Genomic DNA, 22843 nt, shown 5'->3' with positions numbered 1-22843 from the left:
GACATGCAAGATTTGAGAAGAGAGGCTTGCTCCCAAGGAGACTAAGGACTACATCAGGGCAGGTCTCATGTGTTAGGCCAGGCATCCCTGGTAAAATCTTTGGGAGCATGTATGACTAGTAGTAAGAAGGTATTTACCTCTCTGTGCCTCACTATCCTTATATTTTAAAAATGTTAAGAATAAACTGGCTACTTCATATGGTGCTTGTGAGAATAGAATGATTATATATATATCTCCCATGAAACCAGTGCCTGGCATAGTAAGTACTGGATTAATGCCAAGTTAACTATTGAAGAATTTAAAGCAGGAAAATGACACCATATATAAAATCTCATCCAGAGCACATGTCTTTCTTTATGATATATTTGGTATTTCCTTTATCATTATGGGATTTTCCTGGTTTTCTTAGAATACTGGGGTAAAGGAAAAAAAAACCTGCTTAATCACCAGGAAATTCATTAAAAATTATTTAATTGAAATTAAAATTTTAGAAGACTTAATATCACTCAACATTTCCCTTTTAAGGATAATTTATCATGTTTTTCCACAGTCTATATTTGGACCACTACCATAAACACGGCTTGATCAGCTCAGTATTCTGTATAAATCTAACAGAAACCAGAGGCTCTCTGGCTGTATCTGTTTCCTGAAGAGAAGAGTTCATGCCAAGTTTCTGTGGCAAAGGTCAGTGCTTAATAGATACTGTGGTACATTTAATAATCCTATGAAATCCTGGATGTTCAACCACAACTTGGAATCATAGCCCTATTTTCACATGTGTTCTTTTGCACAAAACCTTAGATGCAGAAACAAATTTTCAAGACCTTTCTACTTTTCTTTCAAATGTATCCAATATTTTAAAAAATGCATGGTTTTGAGTTAGTCCTGTCAATACCACCCTTGTTTCTTTCATTTACGCACACTTTCAAGGTAAAATTAGAAGATCAGTAATTGTGAAGAAATTTTTCTATTGAATAACAAGGCACAGCTCTTAGTATTTGTTGAAATCATGTGGGAATAAAGATTGTGTAGCCCTGCTTGAGGCATTGCAGTCTTCTCTTTTCTTCCCTTCTCTCTCTTTCCATAAATGAAATCATCCCTGTAGATAGAACTCTGGTATGTATATCAATTAAAATGTTGGATGTTGTCCAAATCCTTTTCCATCCAAAATTATAAGTGAGTAATAGAAAAACAATAAGATGTATCAATATTAAAACATACCATTTAAAAATATTTGGTACTACATATAGCACATTTATCCATAAATTGATTGTTGTATATTGAGACGAATGTATACATGTTAATATATATGCTAGGTAGGGCAATAAAATAACTTTTATGATTATCAAGATGCTTTCTCCTACTACATCTGTTTTCCTCTTATATTTAAGTGCACAAAAAAGAGTACTCTGTTCATAAACATTGGAATTTGAATTGAGGCTATAGAGAATATAGCTAGCTGGTGCAATGTAATTGCTAGAAGTACTCTTCTGATTTCATATCTATTGATTGAATAGATTGCCCTTGAATGGCATCTACATGAAATAAGAAAGGAAAATTATCCATCCAACTGGAGTTGTAGTAGCATTTTTAAGCTGTAAAACTGACTAGAACCCGGGAGATCATCTGGCTCTGCCCCCGTATGGATTGGTGACGACACTAAGAGCCAAGAAGGTGAAGCTGATCACCACTATTGCTGGATTATGGCAAAGAAAGAACATTCCCAAACTTGGGCCAAGTCCAGCTGATCTTTTTTTTTTTCATTTATTCTTGATGGCTATTACCTTCAACTTAAGTTATAAAAGTGATTTGTGCATTTCTATAAAGACAACAGGTTATTTCTTTCTCATTTTGCCTGTTCCAATAGTCTGTCAGGAGACGCTTTTTCAGATTTGAGAGAGAAGATAACAAAATTCAAGCACCTTCCAGCTCCACTGCTAGTCATCCTCTGATCTCCTTATGTTATGTCCATCATTTTCTAATGCACACTTAGAGAAAGCTTTCATGAAATAGGACTCCAAACCATACAAAATAATAGCACTGCCCTGTTTTGGACTTAGAATTATTCCTTCTTGGGATCCCTGGGTGGCTCAGCAGTGGAGCGTCTGTTTGGCCTAGGGCGTGATCCTGGAGACCCAGGATCGACTCCAGGCTCCCTGCATGGAGCCTGCTTCTCCCTCTGCCTGTGTCTCTGCCCCCCGCCCCCCATCTCTCATGAATAAATAAATAAAATCATTTTTTTAAATAATTATTCCTTTTCCATTTTTCTAGTTAAATTCTTTTATAGCTAAATAAAGAACTTATATCATCCTTCCAATATAAGGAATGTATACTAACTAACCAGTATATTACTGAGAAACAGAAAAAATATTAACTATTCTGCAACTGCAGGATGCAACTTGACTTAGGAGGCCAACTGCTAGTCAGGCTCTAGGGGAGTTCTCAGGCTAAAAGTCTGCTGTCAAAGGATTCCCACATCTTAAAGGATGGGCTTTCCTCAGTGTCCATGCCACTCTCAATTTTTGGCTGGAAATAGTTGATAGGAATTCTGACCTTTGCATGTAGATAGTGGTGCCTTCAAAGTTCAACAACAGGAGATGTCAATGACCTTCCCTGTAGCAGAAGATCCAAGTGTTGTATTTTCATGGTTGCTACACATGCTTACATCAAATGTAGAATTTTTAAAAAAGATTTTATTTATTTGAGAGAGAGTGAGAGCAGGAGACAGCATGAGCTGGGGGAGAGGCAGACTCCCTACAGATCAAGGGGCCTGATGCTGGGCTCGATCCCAGGACCTTGGGATCATGACCTGAACCAAAGCAGACACTTCAATGACTGAGCCACCCAGGTGCCCCTCAAATGTGGGATTTAACTGTCTTCTGCAGCAGTCTTTGTGGGTTTGTGAGCTGTTTTGGCCAATAGAATGTACCAGAAGTTACTGCGTATAACTTTTGCCATTGAGTCTTAGATCTACAATGTCTTCCTTCACTTCTTGTAATTTTGTCTTTTGGAAATGAGATGACACATCAGAAGTCTGAATGACCTGAGATGACTATAAAGAAGCCCACTTTTGCCACATAAAGAAAAAAAGTCACATGGAAAAGCACAGTGGTACAAAACACATGAACAAAGTATTTTTGGGTTTTCTTGTCCAATCCAGATACCAAAAAATTACAGCTGAGAGGTTGACCCCAGCCAATACTGCATAGAACAGAAGTACTACCTGACCAAGCTCTGCTCGAAAACTTGATCCAAAAAATCATGAGAAAAATAAATGGTATTTACTTTAAACTACTGAATTTTGGGTGCATTTGTTACCGGATAGATAGACCTGTCTCAGCATCCCTGCTACACTCAGTTATCAGCTATGAACAGCCTACATGAGGCATAGCCTTTGTGCAAATACCATTGTGGTGTCAGAGTACAGCAGCTGGGAATTTCAGTCAGTCACATACAGGTGATCAAATGAAACAGAAATCAGTGTCTTGTGCACTAACAAAAACTATAAATATGAGTCATTGGCTAGTGACCAAATACTGGTGAAGGCCTACAAGAAGGAAAGGAACCTATTGTGGAGAACAGAAAGTCAATGAGGAAATTGTTATTGGAGGCTGGAGAAAATTCAGCCTGTTTGATGTATTGGGAAATACTTAGCAACACTGTACCTATGATATCCTGAAAGATACGAACATATGTAATTAACTGGTTGATCTGGCTATGGGGTTTTCCTTTTTTTTAAAAAATATTTTATTTATTTATTCATGACACACACACACACACACACACACACGCACACACACACACAGGCAGAGACACAGGCAGATGGAGAAGCAGGCTCCATGCAGGGATCCTGATGTGGGACTCCAGGATCATGCCCTGGGCCAAAGGCAGGTGCTAAACCACTAAGCCACCCAGGGAACCCACTATGGGGTTTTCCGGACAAAATACTGAAAATTCTAATAGGCTTTAAGTGTCTATTTTAAAGCAAGGTGAGAGAGATCAACAAAAAAAAAGCTATTTAATCTTTCAATCAGAATTTAAATTTTTTTTAATTTTTATTTATTTATGATAATTACAGAGAGAGAGAGAGGCAGAGACACAGACAGAGGGAGAAGCAGGCTCCATGCACCGGGAGCCCGATGTGGGATTCGATCCTGGGTCTCCAGGATTGCGCCCTGGGCCAAAGGCAGGTGCCAAACCGCTGCGCCACCCAGGGATCCCTCAATCAGAATTTAGAGGAACTATTTCTAACCTAGGACTTGACAAGTGAAAATAAAAGCTGTTGTCTTTCCTACCTTCTCCAGCTGGAATGATATCCTCAAAGTAGGACATGGAAACAGCTAAGGAGATTCAGGTATTTGCCAGTAAAACATGGCTTTGGGTTCAATACCAAGTCAAGGTCTTTCTAGAAGACACTGTTTTAGGACCTCAGAAAATTTGAAATGGTAGTGCTTGGATCTCTCAGCTTGACAAAAGGGTTTCTAAGATTCTTAAGTGATTTGTCTTATAATATCTTGATAGCAATCCATAGTGTAGGGGGAATATGTCTTCAGGGTAATTGTGGATGTGATTATTGTCTGTTGGGATGACATTATAATTTGAAAAAGTATATTTCTTCTATAGGAATTATGTTATTTGGACTGGGAGGAACAAAAGAATTTAAAATTAGAGGTCTCTGGCCCCTAAACTTCTACAGTCAGGAAACAAGAAAAGAAAACACTTAACTGAAAACATGGACAGTGTCTTAAGGAACATAAAGCAGAGGGTAGAGCCAAGCTCTGAGGAGAACCACTCCCTGAGAGCAGAAATGAATCGTAATCAATACAAGTCCTTGTCCCATCAGCAGCAGTAATTGGATACATATACTCAGTGGATTTCAAAATTGCTATGGAGTAGTTACAGCTATGTGCCTCCTATTTTCCCCTTTTTCCAAATAAGAAGCTACTCTGTTTTGGCATTATATGTTGGGTAGAGATGGTGGGATACACTCTTTTTATTTATGTATTTCTGGAGCTAAGATGTTATACTCAAAGAACTGCACTTGGAGAAACTCATTGTTGGCTGGACCCAATTTCGATAAAGAAATCCTGGTTCTCAAGCCTGGCCTGATTCTGTAATAGAATAAAATTTGGGTTGGAGGAGTAATGGATTTTGCCTGAGAGAAGGAATTGTTGTAGAGGATAGAATTTGTTTCCAAATTGGTAGCAACGATTCTTATCCCACATGCTAGTTTGCAATGTGACTTTTCTTTGATCTCATTAATCATGGACTCTATTTTTTCTCTACTGGAAGCTGTCTCTACTTGCTGCCTGACCAGTAGAATACAGGAGAAGTGACTTTATAAAACTTCCCAGTCTTGGCCTTAAAGTCTGAAGTTCTTGTCTTCACTCCTTGGAAGCTAGTGGCCCCATATGAATACTCAATGTCCTGGAACTGCCATTCTGTGCAGAAGCCCAGACTAAAACTAGCCCTGAGAAGCCCCAAGACCTCAGTAATGTGAGCGAGGCTTTTTTGGCCCATCTAGCCTAGCAGAGCCACCAGCCAATGGCAGTTGGTGAGTAACCCTTGTGCGGTAGCAGAACTGTGCTCCCGCGAGTCACAACCCATATATTCACGACAGAGAAAACGGTTGACGTCTGAAAACAGTTCAGGATATGTTGCTCATGTAGCAATAGGTAACTGAAATAGACCCAGCCCTCCAGGCATGGGACTCTCAAACTTCTCCCAGGACAATCACTCATTCTCTGTAGGCTACAATCCAGGAACAAAGAGCCTCTTCGCTTATTGGGGATACTGATTTGTATTGTTTGTGCAATTACAGCTTTTGATCAATCACTTCCTTTTGTGTTCTCCTCCCCTCCTGTTCTATCTTGTTACTTTATCAACTCCAGAACATTGCATCATGGAAAACAAACAAAAACAGAACAAAACAACATGAAACAAAACCTTCCTTGGCTGCATTTTTCTTCTATGGGTACTTTTTTTCTTCATTCTTCCTAAAAAGTGTCTTAATCTTTAATCCTAGTCCAATATTGTCCCTCCTTCCACTCTCAGAACTTTAATGAATTAATTTTTAATTTCATAAATGTACAATCATTCAGTGCTTGGGAGGTGGGAGATGGGAATAACAACTCTTCCAGCATGTCTGGAGTGCTGAATCTGTGGAGTGATGAAGTGACTCAATTTGGGTCCAAAAGTACATAGAAATGGATGGTAGGAGATAGATATATATCATTTGTAAGAATATGTACATAAAATACTTCTTTTTAGTTGATATTGGGAGGACTACAGTCATTCCTAAATATACTAGTGATAGAATATGAGAAGAAAGCAATGATGGGATATTGATTTGGCAATTATTAGGATGTAAAAGATAAATAAAAGAGGTAAATCAAATAGAATTTCCAGATTTTTGGTTGGGGGACTGATATTTTGCTGATTTAGTAATGACACCAGATAGAAACAAACTGTTAAGTATTATAAAAATTGTGCCTCAGATCTTTCTAACTGAAACTATTTATATACAGTGTAATTAATATGGCAATTGGGGCAAAGGAATTTTCGGTGGATCAGATACTCAGTCATCTCCTGCAAAGCTGTGATCACATGACCTAGATTGTGAAATTGAGCTGCCACTTAGCCTGAACATCTAAAAATAGACACTAAAGTAGTAACATGAAAATGGCAAATGGCTGTTAATGGAGAACTAAAAACCCATTATCTGATAACTTACCCATATATTATTTTTTTCATATAAAAATAGATTATTCAGATCATAGGTAGTTCTTAATTGCTTTTAAAAGAGCTCACTGAAAGAACTATCTAGTGAAAATGCAATGAAATTCTTTTAGCCTATCCCAAGAAAACAAGAAAAAATGTGTAAGTGATATTTCAAATCAAAATTAATTCATAAAATTTTATGGACGATTTTGAAAATGTTATACAATACCTGAATTATCTGAAAAGGAATCTCATTGGATGATTCACAGTCTTAATAATTTTAACTTGTTTGGCATTTCTGGATCTTTATGCCACATAATACTCCATCCTATAAAAATTTTCTAAATCCTTAACTCAATCTCCCAATTTTGTCATTCCAGGCTTTTACCAGCAGCCTTCCTCCCTTGAGTATACAGGTTTCATCTGTTGTCTACTTATAAAAACTTTGTTTCAATAAAGGGATAGAAATCTTCATGTTACAAATGAGTTAAGGGATAAATGGAACTTCTCTCTGGTTGCCCTGAGCCTTGAAATCCTGGATAAAAATCAACTCTTTGTATACTGCAAAATGTTTCATTTCTCTTTCTCCTTCTACTCTGTATTCTATTGAAATCAAGTTTACTGAGGTTTCAGTGGCTGGTATTTCACCCTGAGGGTATATGCATTTTAGAAGCTTTTTGAATAAATATCTGAAATGTGAATATAAATTTTTAGAGGATCTATAAGCATGAAATGTGAGGAGTCTGGAAGAGTTAAGTAATTGTCAACGTGAAGTTTCTTGAAGTCAGGTAACTGGGGAAAGGAATCTAATAAATAGGAAACAGATTTAGGGAAGAATATCTTTCCAGGATTTGGAAATCACGTTATGCTGGGAACTATCTACTTTTCCAATTTGTGAAGCCACCATCTGGCCAGTGAGTGATATTTCCTTGTGTTTATGTTAGCCCAGACGATCTGAAATTTAACTATGAAGCCTAGACTAGTGAAGAGTTTCAATTACGAAGAAAAATCAAACAGGAAATATGTTTACTTTACTGTGTCAGTGGGAATATTAGCACTTCTCTCTTACGAATGTCATGCTGCTGGAAATGGAAGCAGTTGGCAGTGCCACCTGGATATCAAGGATGTGCTATTAGATGTGGGAGTAAGCAAAATAAACACACAATATGGATTTAAAATATTGACTCACGCTGAGGGAAATAAAATGGCAAGTGGCAATGTTTTATCATTGTACCTTAAAACAAATTTCCCAATATCTAATACAAACAATTCCAATATTAAGAGATCTCATTAGCCATTTATTATAAGAGTATATAAAAACAAATAAGATTAAAAACAATATTTCTGGAAGGTAAGGTTAGCTCTATATCTGCATGGACTTAGAAGCCTTGATCAAATTAATATGACCTATTGTAATTAAAACTCAGCCAAGATAGAACACTAAAGACAATTTATGGGATTGGGCTTCTGTAAGAGCTGCACAACCTGATGAATAATTTCTGCTACAGTTCCAGGGCTCGCATAATTCTGATGATAAAAGCATCTAATGAAACAGTTCTGCGGAGGAAACACATTTATAAAACTTTACTAAATTGTATTATCCTTTGACTACCTAATAGCTCTACTGATGAGACCCTATGGGAAGACTGCCTATTAGGAAAGAAGGTCTCCATTCCTTCCTTCCTTAAAAGGAGTAATTTTTCTCATCTTAGAGTTGGCAGTGAGAAAAAGATGGTCCTTACTTTTTAATCCACGATAAACTTGAATCTCAAAATGTAAAATAGTAGAAAGATGTCCTTACCACTTCTTCCCCAATTTGTACCCCTTTGGCCACACTCCACTGGTTGTGTTCATAGGCTAAATTTCAGTGTAAAATAAAAGCTATATGCCTGGATTTATTTTTTATATATAACTATTCAACTTGGTAAAGGTTTATTAAAGGACAAATATGCTAGTTCAGTAAGCCTTGCTGAATTTATACCCACTATTTTCTGCTGCTCCTCACTCTTAAACATAAATTCAGAGAGAAGCAAATGGAACTGAAAACAGGATTTTTAAAATTAAATTTTATTTTTGAAGACAGATTTATTTACATATAATTTATGTATGGTAAAATTCACCTTTTTTGCATGTGCAGTTTTAGGAGTTTGGATAGACACATAGAGTTGTGGAGCCACCACCACAATCAAGTTATAGTATAGCAAAATGGGGTATTTGCATTTTAAAAATTGCTAGAGAAGTGGTAAGATGAGGAGTTATTGAAATGGTAAAATAGAGTAACTTAGAGTAAGCAAGAGCTTAAGAAAATAAGTTTGATCTAGGATGAGGATGGAAGAAATAATTAAGAGAGAACAGAAAAATAAATGGTAAAGGAAGAGGGTTGCAAGAACGGCACCCAAGTGGTAGAGATGAGATTTGGACTCTGTGAAGGAAAACCTATATATCAGAAACCACCCTTCTTGTTTTTTCCAGTCTTTTATATTTATTTTTCTCTCTTAATGAGTCCTACGTGGTGGGATAGTGTTTTAAGCCACCTAAGTTCAATGTTGATTGTTTAATCCAATTAATAGATGGAGGAGTAATTTTCAAACTTTATTTTAGTATGATTCATAATCATCTGTGGAGTATTTAAAAGTCATCTACTTATATACAACTTCCAAAGATCATGATTCAGTAATCCTTTTAAAAGGTTGGGAAAAAAAAAAAAAAACCACACACACACTGCAATTAGATGTTGGAAAAGCAAGTTTAGTACCAAGAATAAAGACATAAAATATGACATGAAGTGGTATGCAGTGCGACGTATTTCTGCTAAGATGCTAAGATGTACACCTACACAAAGAAGAACCCTCGATGGCCCACACAGAGGAGGGTATGTGGGTAACCAGTTACAGAATTGGAAAAGCAGCCAATTAATTATTGTGCTCTTTGACTTCTCTCTGCTCTCCTTTTCTTTTTTTTTTTTTTTGTACTAGAATATCCTTCTCTCCATTCCCTTATCATTTATATATATATATATATACACAGACACACTCATATATATATCGTTATATAGAACAAATCTCGTATTTATATTCATACTAAAGCTTATTTATTCTATTTCATTAAATATCTTTAGCATGTTCTAACCCTAATAAGAAAAAAAATTATTTAAACTCTAAAGCAAGGATCACAAAACAGCAGCTTGCCAAATGAATATATATTTTATTTGGTAAATAATATTTTTAAAAAGTTATTTTGTTTTAAAATGAAGATATATTACACTAAAAATATGAATCTTCTTGGTAACATGTCTGTAATGTAAGATACTTTCAGGGTAATTAATATAGAACTACATATCTGCTTATTAGTTTAATTTTAATTCTTTGTGTAGTCGGCCAAAGCTAGTAATTTGCCAGGAGGGCCACACATTGGGGACAGATGTTCTAAGCCTTCTATGGCTTTCCCCCCACCCCCCCCCAAATGGATCTTTATTGATAATATTTTGGCCTTTTTACTTAAGCTGAATGAATGTTAGAATTAGCTTTCAGTCGTGCAATTAAAGGTACTAAGCAGGATATGTGCTTTGGCTGCACATATACATTTCTAACTGTCACAAAGGTGATTATGACTCCTACTTGAACCTGTATCCTTGTCCCTGTGGGATGGCACCCGGATTGGTCTTCAATCTGTCCTCTGTCTAGCCATTGGTTTAAGAGCTTTTACAGTTATGTCATTCCAGCAAAAGGGCACATCATTCTACTTTAGGAATCTTGCCCTTTCTGCTTCAAGTAAACCTCTCACAAGGCTATGACTGGAGTGTTTGAAAGGCCAGGGTGAAACTTCTATAAAGAATATGTCATATTGACTTTTTTTTTTTTTTTACTTGTTTGCAACTCAGTGTTTGGCTAAAAAATTCTCTCAGTGGCAGATTTTGGTCATAAAATCAATTGCCTTGGGTGTGAGAAGTTAACTTTTATCACTCTGACTTCTTCAACAGCCACTGCTCTCTAGAAAAGCCTAAGTAGTTATGCATGTCCAAATTGGATTGTCTGTTTGCAGCACCCTTCTTATAAAATAAGAAGGTTTGGAAATACCAGACCTTCATTATTTGAAAAGAAACAATCAGAAAGAAGTGAGAAGCAGCTGTGTCCTTTACGGACTCATGTAATCTCTACTTCCTACAATAAACACCACTTGCTCCTGCCTTAATCCCAGCCTGGTCTTTTACTTACATTTCCTGTCTGGCCCCATGGGCATTGGGACCTATGATCCCAGCACTGAAGGAATTTCAGAGTTTCTCAAACAGGTGTGGAGGCAACCTTAATCATAGGCCACTTCACTTAGTATTCAAAATTATTTATATGAATAGATCTGAAGATAAACTTGTATTTATTCATTTTGGTTCTTAGAATGGGTTAGATAGGCATTTAGGACCACTGAACTGTTCCCATCCTCTTCCCTTTTCTTTCCCATCCTGTTACCTTAATCTTTCCCATCCTCTGCTCCTAGTATCACAAAGCTGGGAATCCAGAGAGTTGGCCATTTCTCCCCCCAGAGTGCTAATGGTAGCTCATGAAAGCCATCCACAGCCTAATGACCCATGACTTTGAACAGGCCGACAACTATGGTACCAGAATTCAGAATGAGTAGTTGCATCCAAAGCCCTCTAAAGAGCCTGAGGAAGGGTGTAACAATGGGAACTATAGGGGCCCAGAACAAAAAACTACAGCTGGTAAAAGATAGGATCAGGAGTCTGTGGCTGTGTGTGTGTGTGTGTGCGTGTGTGTGTGTGTGTGTGTGTGTGTGTGTGAGAGTGTGTATGGGGGGGAAGGAGGGAAAGGGTTATGGTGAAGATTAAAGAGTAAGCAAATACGTGGTTTTAGGGAAAATTTGATGTTTAACTATTAAATGATCAAAATGAGTAGAGCATACTAGTCATTATTACACAAAGTAAATATTTAGCTCTGCCTTTTGAGTAAGTTGCCTCCTATGGATTCTCAAATCCCATTAAGACCATGATTATGTAAAGCATTAAATACAAGCACAAGTATATTCTATTTTTGATACAGAATTTTTCCCTTTATTGCCATTCTCAATTTGTTGCTTGTTTATTATAGTCATGTACCTTCATGAGCCATTTTTCACTTAAAAATATTTGAGATCTGTGGCAGTAGTAGGGATTTTGTATGGTTTGTTCACAGTATCCACAGGGCCTCAACTAGTGCGTGGCATGTAATATGATAGATTCTTTGAAAACAAATGAATGAGTCTGTGTGTGTGTGTTTGTATGTGTGTGTGAGACATCAAAGAGATATGGCTGAGCATTTGGGTAGAGAAATAGTCTAATTTCTGTAATTACATTTTTGCTGCATTACGAGAAAAATATGGAATTAAAAGCATTTCCATGTAAATATTATGTAAAGACTCAAATCATTAAGGATTTGCAAGATGAAAACAAAATGTATATTTTATTCAGCAATACAAATTTTAGATCTTGAAATAAAACTATCAGCTCCTTACACAGTACTTTTCACTCAGGTACTGCCTGAGTGGTAAAAAGGTCTTCTGCGTTAGAAGGTAAAGCTCTTCATGTCCCCAAACAAAATAAAACAGTACATGGCCTAATCTTGAAGTCATTTTCAACTTTATCAAGGAGCATTTGAATGGGGGATAATGATTATTTAGGAAGCACTTGAGCTCTTTGAGTGAAAAATATTAATAAGTACAAAATGCCATCAGCAGCACTCTTGAAAAATAGCGTTGTATTCAATTCTAATTCTCATCAGTAGATAAACACATATGACAAAAATGTAACCCCGAGGAATCTAAAGGTATAATATGGCCTTTTTCATGTTGTTCATCTTGTGCTCAGACCTCAGAATATTGGGAGAAAAAAAAAGAGATTATTTTTGACCACTCTGATAGCATGCTGCTAGCTAAGCATCTGGAAGGGTATAAAATGGAAACAGATAAGAGAAAGGAAGAATGCAGAGAACTAGGTGTAAGGCTTCTAAAAGAAGGAAAGAGCATTTTTTTTTCCTCGTTTTTCTTTCTTTATCCACCTACATGTCTGTACTAGTAGAACAGCGTCCTTGTTCTGTCTCTGCCTTGGCTCTGGGGAAACCCAGTTCACTTTGTCCCAGGAAGGTCCTTCCTATAGTCCTGCTGTTCTCCTCAATATCTTGGGCCTCACTTCCACCTAAGAGGGTTATGAGTGTCCTGGGCCATTGAAAGGGCATGTAGTCCAGAATAGTTCAAATGAGACTGAGATCGGCAACCTGGGAAGTCCTTTCTACAAAACACCATAAATAAACCAGTATGGCTCTTTGCTCCTAGCAATAAAAAGTACACACACAGGCACCCGGAGCTGTGGGTCCTGTTGTAGCTTTCTTTGAACTTTGACAAAATCATCTGATGGTGCAGGACTGGATAGAAGTGAGGTGTTCTCTCCTGGCCATGTGTCCCTCTCCAGTGCCCTAATTTTTTGTCTATTATTCATCACACCTCTATTTTTCCTTTTTTTCCTTTAATCTGTGAAATGTTACCTTTTCTAGAGGAGAGGTGACTGGGCTTTTTTTTGCTTTTTCCCAACATATGTTTATGGCCTTAAATGTGATATTTTAAACCCTGAAATTTTTTTTATGTTGAAAAAATTTATATTTGGATTTATAGCCAGCTGGACTCAGTTTTAGATGATCCCAATTTTGTTGGCAACATCCAAAGCATCATAGTCAGGAGCCAGTCGAACATATGCTTTCTTCTCTCCATCAGGCCTGATCAAGTTGTTGACCTTGGCCACATCAATGTCATAGAGCTTCTTCACAGCCTGTTTGATCTGGTGCTTATTGGCCTTGACATCCACAATGAACACAAATGTGTTATTGTCTTCTATTTTCTTCATGGCTGGCTCAGTAGTCATGGGAGCTTGATCATGGCATAGTGATGAAGCTTGTTTCTCCTGGGGGTGCTCTTTCCAGGATATCTGGGCTGCCTTTGGAGACACAGGGTCTTGGGTCGTCAGAATGTAGGTGACATAGGGATCTTCTTTTTTGTGTGTGACTGTGCACGCCTTTCAGCACCGCTTTCTTAGCTTTCAAAGCCTTTGCTTTGGCTTCGGCTTTGAGAGGGGCAGGGGCTTCCTTCTTCATCTTCGGTGCCATCTTTGTGAAAGGCTAAACCCTTAAATTTTTAAGAGTTGAGATTTTATTCTTATTTTTTTAAAGATTTTTCATTTATTTATTCATGAGAGACAGAGAGAGGCAGAGGCATAGGCAGAGGGAGAAGCAGCCTTCATGCAAGGAGCCCGATGTGGGACTCGATCCTGGGACTCCAGGATCATGCCCTGGGCCGAAGGCAGGTCCTTAACCCCTGAACCTCCCAGGCGTCCCCAGAAGTTGGGATTTTAAACTCAAAAAGACACAGTCTTGGCGATGTTCTGAATGAGCTCAAATTCAATGCCATATGTATGCAGTGTGTAGTGATCACAGTGAACTTACCAAGAAATTTTGCTTGATTTTGAAAAATATAATGGTAAAGGATCACTTATCAATAAATTAATATTCAATTATAGTGATTATCATTGAAACCTAAAATTTCAGTTTATTATAAGCAACATAAAATATAACTAGCTATATAAGTAATCTTGTAATGTTTTACATTTTACATCATGCTTGTTCACAAAGCATGTTTACACTTGGAAAACATGTATCAACTTTACATTTATTATTTTGTTTATTTTCTTCCTGATACTAAATATTGTCATAGGTATAAAAAAAAAGAGAGGAGTATCTCTACAGAAAGGAAACAACAAAACTACTCAATAAAGACCAGACACATCTTTAAGTTAAAAGTAGCTAACAGAGAATAGCTGATGAATGAAGAAGGAAAATAGACAAAAGGTTAGATAGAAAAGCATTATTAAAAGTCAGATACTGAGTGAATCTAAGTTAGAAATAAAGAAATACAGCTGCTTAACCACACAGAGCAAAGGAGACAGAGGGCAATGAATAATCTGCTGAGACACAAAAAAGATGGGTTTAGCTTCATGCATAACACATGTTAGGAACTCAGCACATGTTTATTAAATGAGAAGATGAAGAAATATAGGCAGAAAAAATAACTTCATGAAATAAAAGGATACATACTGTGATCCTTATGCTGCATATGAATACTTAAATCATGATGTGATTTTGTACATGCTATTCAGGCATAAATGCCTTTCAGTGTTTGAAGTACAGTCTGGTTCACATAAAATACTGTGCTTGTTTAACCATAGTTAAATTTTGGCAATTTTTGCTGTTGGAAGGGAGAAAATATGGGTAATTCATACAGAAGATAATTTAAAACTTTGTTAAAAGTACATCATGAGGTAGTGTCTGTAGTTAAACATAGGTAAATCATCGTGTTAATGGATTTTTTTTGGGGGGTTAATCATGATTTTCATGAGAAAATATTAAAATTATTACTGGTTACTGGTTTTCTTTGGGACACAATATTATTGTATAAGGCATTTTAGAAAACGAAAAACTCAACTTTATCCATAAGGTTATCATAAATGTCTAAACATTGAGAAGTAGTTATATAATGTTATATGAACTTAATTGAATTTTAAATACTATATAATAATTATAAACATTTTTAAAACAATGATATCATGATTATGTAAAAGAATAAATACATATACATGGGCTGGAAGAAAAAGTATTTGTCTTATTAAAATGGTAGGATTTGAGTTTTCATGTTTTATTTCTGACATACTTCTTCTGTCAAAAGTGAAGAGTTGTCAGAGACCATTTACAGAATTTATTTTCTACGCATGAATTTTCCAAAGTCAACATTTTTCCTTTGAAAAATTCTGAAGTTATTATATGAAATTAAACCTTCAAACTATGGAGCTCACACATTTCATTAAATAAATGAGTGACTATCCTCTTGTTTAATACAGGTGAGATCTACCTTTCACCTTTAGGTGCATTTTCCAGTGTCTGTTTTCTCTAGTGAAAGTCAAGTTATTTCAAACCTTATTTTTCTTTAGGTCACATTTTGGTTAACGTCATCACTCTGAAGGAGGAGATGGATGATAGGCTCTTCAGAGGTGAAAAAGAACATTAGTTTAAGACATTCCATCAATATTCCTTATGCAAATTATAAGATTCTGTAATTTTTACTGCAATTCTTGGTGGCTAGTTAATCTAACCTTTGACATCAGTTAAGGGCAGTGAGCTGCAGGCATCTCCTAAGAAAAAAAATCAGTGTTCTTTTTCTTCTTAAATAATCAAAAAAATAATGATTATAACGATCTAGCCATAGAATTCTCATTACTTTGATGTAAAACAAAACATCCTTACACTATTGGCAAAAAGCCGTATCGTGATAGTGATATTAACATGTAGAACTGACACTAGGTTCCTAATGGAACCTTGCAAATATATTTTAAAATCAATCTTATTTTTGACTTAAGCAATTGTCATTAACTCCACCTCCGTTTATCAGTGCCACTGCCTTTCCCTCTTTGCTTTCTGTATCCTTTAATAATCTCTAGATCTGTAGGTTATTAGATTCATTGAGAACCTGACAGCATCCAGGAGAGTACCCTCCTGAACATTATCTCAAGATGAAGGAGAGGCAGAGAATATGCTCTTGATATTGTCCTGATTAATTTTGTTTATCTTGATGGTTAAGTTTCATTAAATGTGAAATATATATTTAGAGTTTTTAAGAATCAGGATATCTGATCATGAATGTTAATGTGAGCCTGGTAAAAATGGAAAGCAGAATACATGAAAAACTAAGAGGATGGTGAAAGTTAACAGAAATTGAGGTAGGGCACAGTTACTAAAAACCAAAGAGGTTTGGCAGTGTCTGGGTCTTGGATATAGCAGGCATGATGCAAATATTACTTTGGGCTATGTGAGTAGTAGCCAGCTTAGACTGCTCACTCAACTTTATCTGCACATTATTAATCTAGTCTACTTTGTAGACCAAGGATCTGAGCCACTGTTGAGTTTGATGGCTGCCTTGTGTGTCACATGAACAGAACAGTATAATAACTTGGGGGAGAAGGTAAAATCAGGTCATATTAAGTCCCCAAGGAATGTTGGTAATTCTACTTTAATGCCCATTTTTTACAGTCTGGATTTTAACTCTAGTATTAAAATTTTAAAACCTCATAAATGTTTGTGGAATAATCTCAATTCCTATTCCTACTCTATCTGATATGCAGTTATTGACTATGAGACACCAGAGTCACAGACTTTAGTTTTTGTTCAGCAATTATTCTTTATTACATTCTGAGTGTTTTGTTTTATTTCCTCTTCTTCGTTCTTGTAATAGTGGCCATCTTCAACAAAAATGAATGATTTTTTTCCATTTTTGTACATTCAGGACATTTTTTTTAAAGACCTGGAAGAGTTACTTTTAACTATGCAGTATTTAGAATTTTATGTGTCTCTTTTCCTTCTTTAATTACTCACTGTTTTTCATTGTATTCTGCTGAGCTAAAGATATTTGAAAGGGTGCCGATGAGAGTGTTTACATGGAGGATGGAACTTCTTACTGAAATATGAATCGAACTAGGGTTTTGATCTAGCAGATGTAAAATAAAACAAAAAGTGATTTTCTTTGGAAAGTGCAATATAATCTACAATTGAAAATCAGCTATGTAATGAGTTAGGTTTTCTGTGATCTTGTTTCAGAAATGTATAAATTAAGCATTTACACCATTAATGTAAATATTTTTCATGTAAATTAACAAAGTCTTTAAAATACATCCTAATCTCTCAATATTCTTTCCCTGAAAATTCAATGTAATGAGGCTTATTTATTAAAGTTCATCTTTTGGTCCTGAAAAGTAATGTGCATTTTTTTTAATGAATTTATTTTTTATTGGTGTTCAATTTACCAACATACAGAATAACACCCAGTGCTCATCCCGTCAAGTGCCCCCCTCAGTGCCCGTCACCCATTCACCCCCACCCCCCACCCTCCTCCCCTTCCACCACCCCTAGTTCATTTCCCAGAGTTAGGAGTCTTTATGTTCTGTCTCCCTTTTTGATATTTCCTACACATTTCTTCTCCCTTCCCTTATATTCCCTTTCACTATTATTTATATTCCCCAAATGAATGAGAACATACAATGTTTGTTTATGTATGCAATGGAATATTACTCAGCCATTAGAAACGACAAATACCCACCATTTGCTTCAATGTGGATGGAACTGGAGGGTATTATGCTGAGTGAAGAAGTACTGTGCATTTTATAAGATACTAAGATCTCTCTCTCTCTCTCTCTCTCTCTCTCGATATATCTATGGATAGGTATTTATAGTATACATACATATACAAATCTATGATATATGTGTAAACATGCTGATCAACTTTTTTAGAACTTGGTCATAATACTTCAGGCATGGGTTTTACTACTTACCTATAGAAATTAAAAATATCTGCTTCTTAACTAAACCTCTAGAAATCTTATTTAATGATTCTGGGCTGGGGCCCAGAAATGTTATTTTTAAGAAGCTCTGTGGGTAACCACACAGATGAATTTGAGTAATGCTGGTCTACATAATGACATTAATCCAAACATTTGGAAATCATTTGATTATTACTTGTTCTGTTTATTAAGCCAATTTTTATATGTATACGTATGTGTATATAGCCTTTTAAAACATTATATATATAAAATTAAAGTTATATAACATATAACTTTAGGTATACACACTTAGCCTATTACTTTCTGAGCATAATGGGAGATAATTATAATTGTAGATCAGAGGACTATTAGTTTCCCATAGCTGCTGTACCAAATTACCGCATGCTTGGTGGCTAAAACAACAGAACTTGATTCCTTCATATTTCTGAAGACCAGAAGTTGAAAGTCAAGGTTTCATCAGAGCCATGCTCCCTCTGAAGATGCTAGTAAGGAATCCTCCTTTACTTCTAGCAACTTCTAGTAGATTCTGACATTCCTTATCTTGAGGTTATATAATTCCAATCTCTACTACTGTCTTCAAGTCGCCTTCTCTCCCTTGTGTCTCAGGACTTCAAATCCCCTTTGTCTTTTCTCTTGTAGGGATACTAGTCATTGAATTTAGGATGCCCTAAATTTAGCACCATTTTATCTTTAGATCCCTAATGATATCTGCAAAGATATTATTTCCAAGTAAGGTCACATTTATAAATACTGGAGTTTAGGACTTGAATATATCTTAGGGATGGGGGACGCATTTATACCCTCTACCAACATATAGTGTATATGGTGATTTTTGTTTTAAGACAATTGACTTTCATCAGTCATTTGAGCAATCCTTTGGTTTTTCAGTTACTAGCAATAATAGTGGCAATTTCTTCAAAACGACTCTAATTTACAAGTCATTTGTTTAAATCTCATCTAGTTCCAACCAAAAAGCCTGGAGTAGTAATTCATTTTTTAAACTTCTTCACAGGGCCATGCAGAATGTGGCATGTGAAATTGGGTATAAATGACCAGTGTGTGTGTGTAGGATACTGGTGCATAGAAATCATGGATTTCCTCTTGATGCTAGACTATCACATCATCATTTTGAAACTGCAGAAACCTGGAAAGGCCAGACTTTTATGAAAGAAGTAAATAATGATCCTGTAAAGAAGATGTAAAAGAATTAATTTATGAAATCATTATTTTACAAACCATTAGTAGAGATGCCCATTATCTCCTCCCAACTTACATCACACATCTTAGAGATGATGCCATGTCTTGCACATAGATCACTGAGTCAAGGGAGAATAATTGAGAATTTCTGGTTTTAATCAAATTATCTCTCCAAAAAAGTTGAGAAGTAATCTCCAGGTATGATTCAGCCACCGTGGTATTAGATACTGGAATTGACAGTTCATGGTGTGGTCAGGCCAGATTAGAAGACCTGGCAATACAAAGCCACTTGAAAAGTACAGGGAGCAGGCTTGTGATTCCCTGTGATGTGAGAGTAGCTGCTGGACAGCAATTCACCTACTGTGAAATTTCAGATGATCTCCTAAAATTAGGGCCACTGAGATTTCCCCAAATCCTTACCTCAAATATGGATTGAGTTGATTTTTTGTTCAGCAATCAAACTATTTCCAAGATCAAACTTGAAACCCAAATTACAAACCTCAGAAGTTCAAAATAAATGAGAAAGCAATGCACTTAAAATTGGGGAAAAAGTAATATAAAAGTAAAAATGGGTTTAATACTTTGACTTGACTGTGATTACTTGAAGTAAACGGGGAGATATTGTTGCCAACAGTAAAGTCCTGTTTGGCTGCATTAAAACACACAAGTTCTATACAAAGTATACAAATAAAACAATTGGATGTTCACTTAGTATGAAATGATTGAAAACAGCTTGTCCACCAGGAACCTGAACTCTTCCTCTGCACATATTTATATTACAAGGTTGTCTTTTCAAAACCCTTTTCCCAGTTGGCAAAAATGTATTTTTGTATTGTGTCTGTGACACAATGACAGACCTTTATTTTGTATAGTAGGGAGGCACTTGGGTGGCTCAGTCAGTTAAGTATCTCCCCTTGGCTAAGGTGATGATCCCAGGCTCCCGGCATTGAGCCCTGCATCCAGCAACCTGTTCCTCCGGAAGCCCGCTTCTCCCCTCCTTCTGTCCCTCCACCCACCTTGTGTGCTTTCTCTCTCTCTCTTTCAAATAAATAAAAAAATCTTTAAAAATAATATTGATTGTAATATAGGAAACACATAACAGTAAGTATCATTTATTTTTGAAAGTTTACTAAACGCCAGGTCCTGAAAATGTGCTATGATATGAATACTCAAAATAATTCTCTAAAAGGTACTCTTTCTGCCTACATTTACCAAATGAAGATACTGAAATTAAGAGATTTAAATTAGTACACCATAGATGAAAAGCTAAAGCACTATAGAGCCAGGAAATAGAGCTAAAACTGTGTGATTTCACATCCCATCTTGTACTGCCTCACCAACATCACTGAGTTTCATAACAATTCACATCAACATCTTTACATAGTTTTATTGAAATCATATAGGAATAAAAATGAAGAAAGCATTCAAATAGCTTCAGGCAACAAATACCATAGTAAATCTGGGAAGTCCAGAGTTGGAAGAGATTTTGGAAAATATCAACTCCTACTTCGTATCTCTTTTATGGACTAATTAAATGAAAAGATGGTATGAACTAGGCTAAAATTTTGGTTTTTATTAGCAATAGATAGTATTTCTTTAGAAATGAAATAGTCACTATTAGTTTAAATCAGATGCTATCATAGAGACTAAAAGCTTCTCTTGCAAAGGTGTAGAAACTTGTAGAAGGGAAGAGAAGTGAAACTCAGTGAGTTCTTGTCCCTGATTTACCACATATAACCTTAAGCACACCCAATAATCTTTGTGGGTTTCAGGTCTTTGGTGTAGAACAAAGATAATTAATTGCAATAATCTCGCCTATGTTTGTGAAAATTGAGTTAATTATGTCCCAAACACATTCTGTATTTCTGTAATGACAAGTACATGAAAAATGTTGAGTCCATTATTGAGACCAAGAAAGAAGTCTATGTTTCTCATACTCATGATCTAATGGATTGCCATAGGGGTTAGGATTAAGTCCTTCCTTTTTAATAGTGCTGACTGGAGTAAGCCTCTCTTAATGACAAGAACTTTCAAGAATGTGAAGTGGCTGGGAGTATGCCACTCAAAGTAACAACCATCTCCACAGGCAAAGTGTACACGTTCTAATCCTGCCTCTGCCACTACCAGCCAACCTAACAGCAGGGAATTTCCTTTATATTTCTGAGCTTTGGATCCCATAGCTATAAAATGAGAACAGTAATATCTATGTGAGATGGCATTTATGCCAATTTATTTAGCATATATTTGTTATCTAACATATCAGGTATTATTTCTGGGTGCCAGATACAGGAAAAAAAAAAATCTACCTTAAAAAAGCTTATTTTCAAAAAGAAAGATAGAAATTGAAAAGAAAATCATCAACGTGGTTTCAGGTAATAACAAAGACTATAAGTAACATAAAACAAACTAAGGAGATGGGAGAATGATGTAGGATAGGAAGTATAATTTGCAAAAGGTTGGGGAAGCCTGAAAGGTGCAAAGAAACAGGCCATATGAAGACTTAGAAGTGTCCCAGACAGAAGGAACAGAGAGGGAAAGCCTCTAAGGCAGGCAAGAGCTTAGTGTGTTTGTTGATAAAGAAACAGGCATGAGCGTGATTGGCACAGGGTGTGTTAGAGGGAGTTGGTAGGAGATGAGGAGACAGTGGTAGCTAAGAGCCATGTTTATATTGGGCCTTCTGGTCCTGAAAAAGAATTAATATTTTATTCTAAGTGTTGTGAGAATTCCCTGGAAGGTTTTAGCACAGGAATGAAGTTTTGTATAGATGTCTCTGGCCACTGCGTTGAGTATAGATGCACAAGAACCAGAATGGAGACAAAAAGACTAGTGTATGATCCAAATGAAATAGGATAGTTAATGGGAGCTAGTGGAGGTAACAGCTATAAGACTTGGGGTGTATTTTGAAGTTTCAATAGACAGTTAATTCTGATGTGTAGGAGGGAAGTGGAAAAAAAGGAGTTCAAGATGGTGCTTAGATTTTGGTCTTAAGCATAGTAGATAATGTTAACTTAAAATCATGTAAAAGTTTACCAATATGATAAAAATGGGAATCTATGCCAAATCCTCAATGAAAAGCAAGAGAAATGAAGATCCTTGTTGGTAATAATGTGAATACTGGATGTTTGGGGGATCATATTAAACAACTTGGAATTCTTCGTAACACATATGCCCACACAGCAAACAGCCATTTGTAATAATGGATTAAGGGATGAAGATGCTAATTCTACAACATGGAAAACTCTTTAGCCATACAAAACTTTTGCATGACTTGGATCTCAAATTATTAAACCGAAGTTGACACATCAAAATAAATTAAAGAAAAACAGATTAGTGAAGACCAAGTAGAAATTTGGATAAAAAAGAAAGCAACTCCCAAAATGATAATCTGGTTTATGAAATATGATTTGTTCTATTTCTGATAGAAATCACTTAGAAATCTGCTAACCACAATACCTGCACCTGTCATTTTGAAGTTCTGATCCAAAGGGCCATGGGTGATAATAAGAAAAC

This window comes from Canis lupus, chromosome 2 (assembly GCF_048164855.1).
Source record: "Canis lupus baileyi chromosome 2, mCanLup2.hap1, whole genome shotgun sequence".
NCBI lineage: Eukaryota > Metazoa > Chordata > Mammalia > Carnivora > Canidae > Canis > Canis lupus.
Note: the sequence above shows the minus strand (reverse complement) of the source record.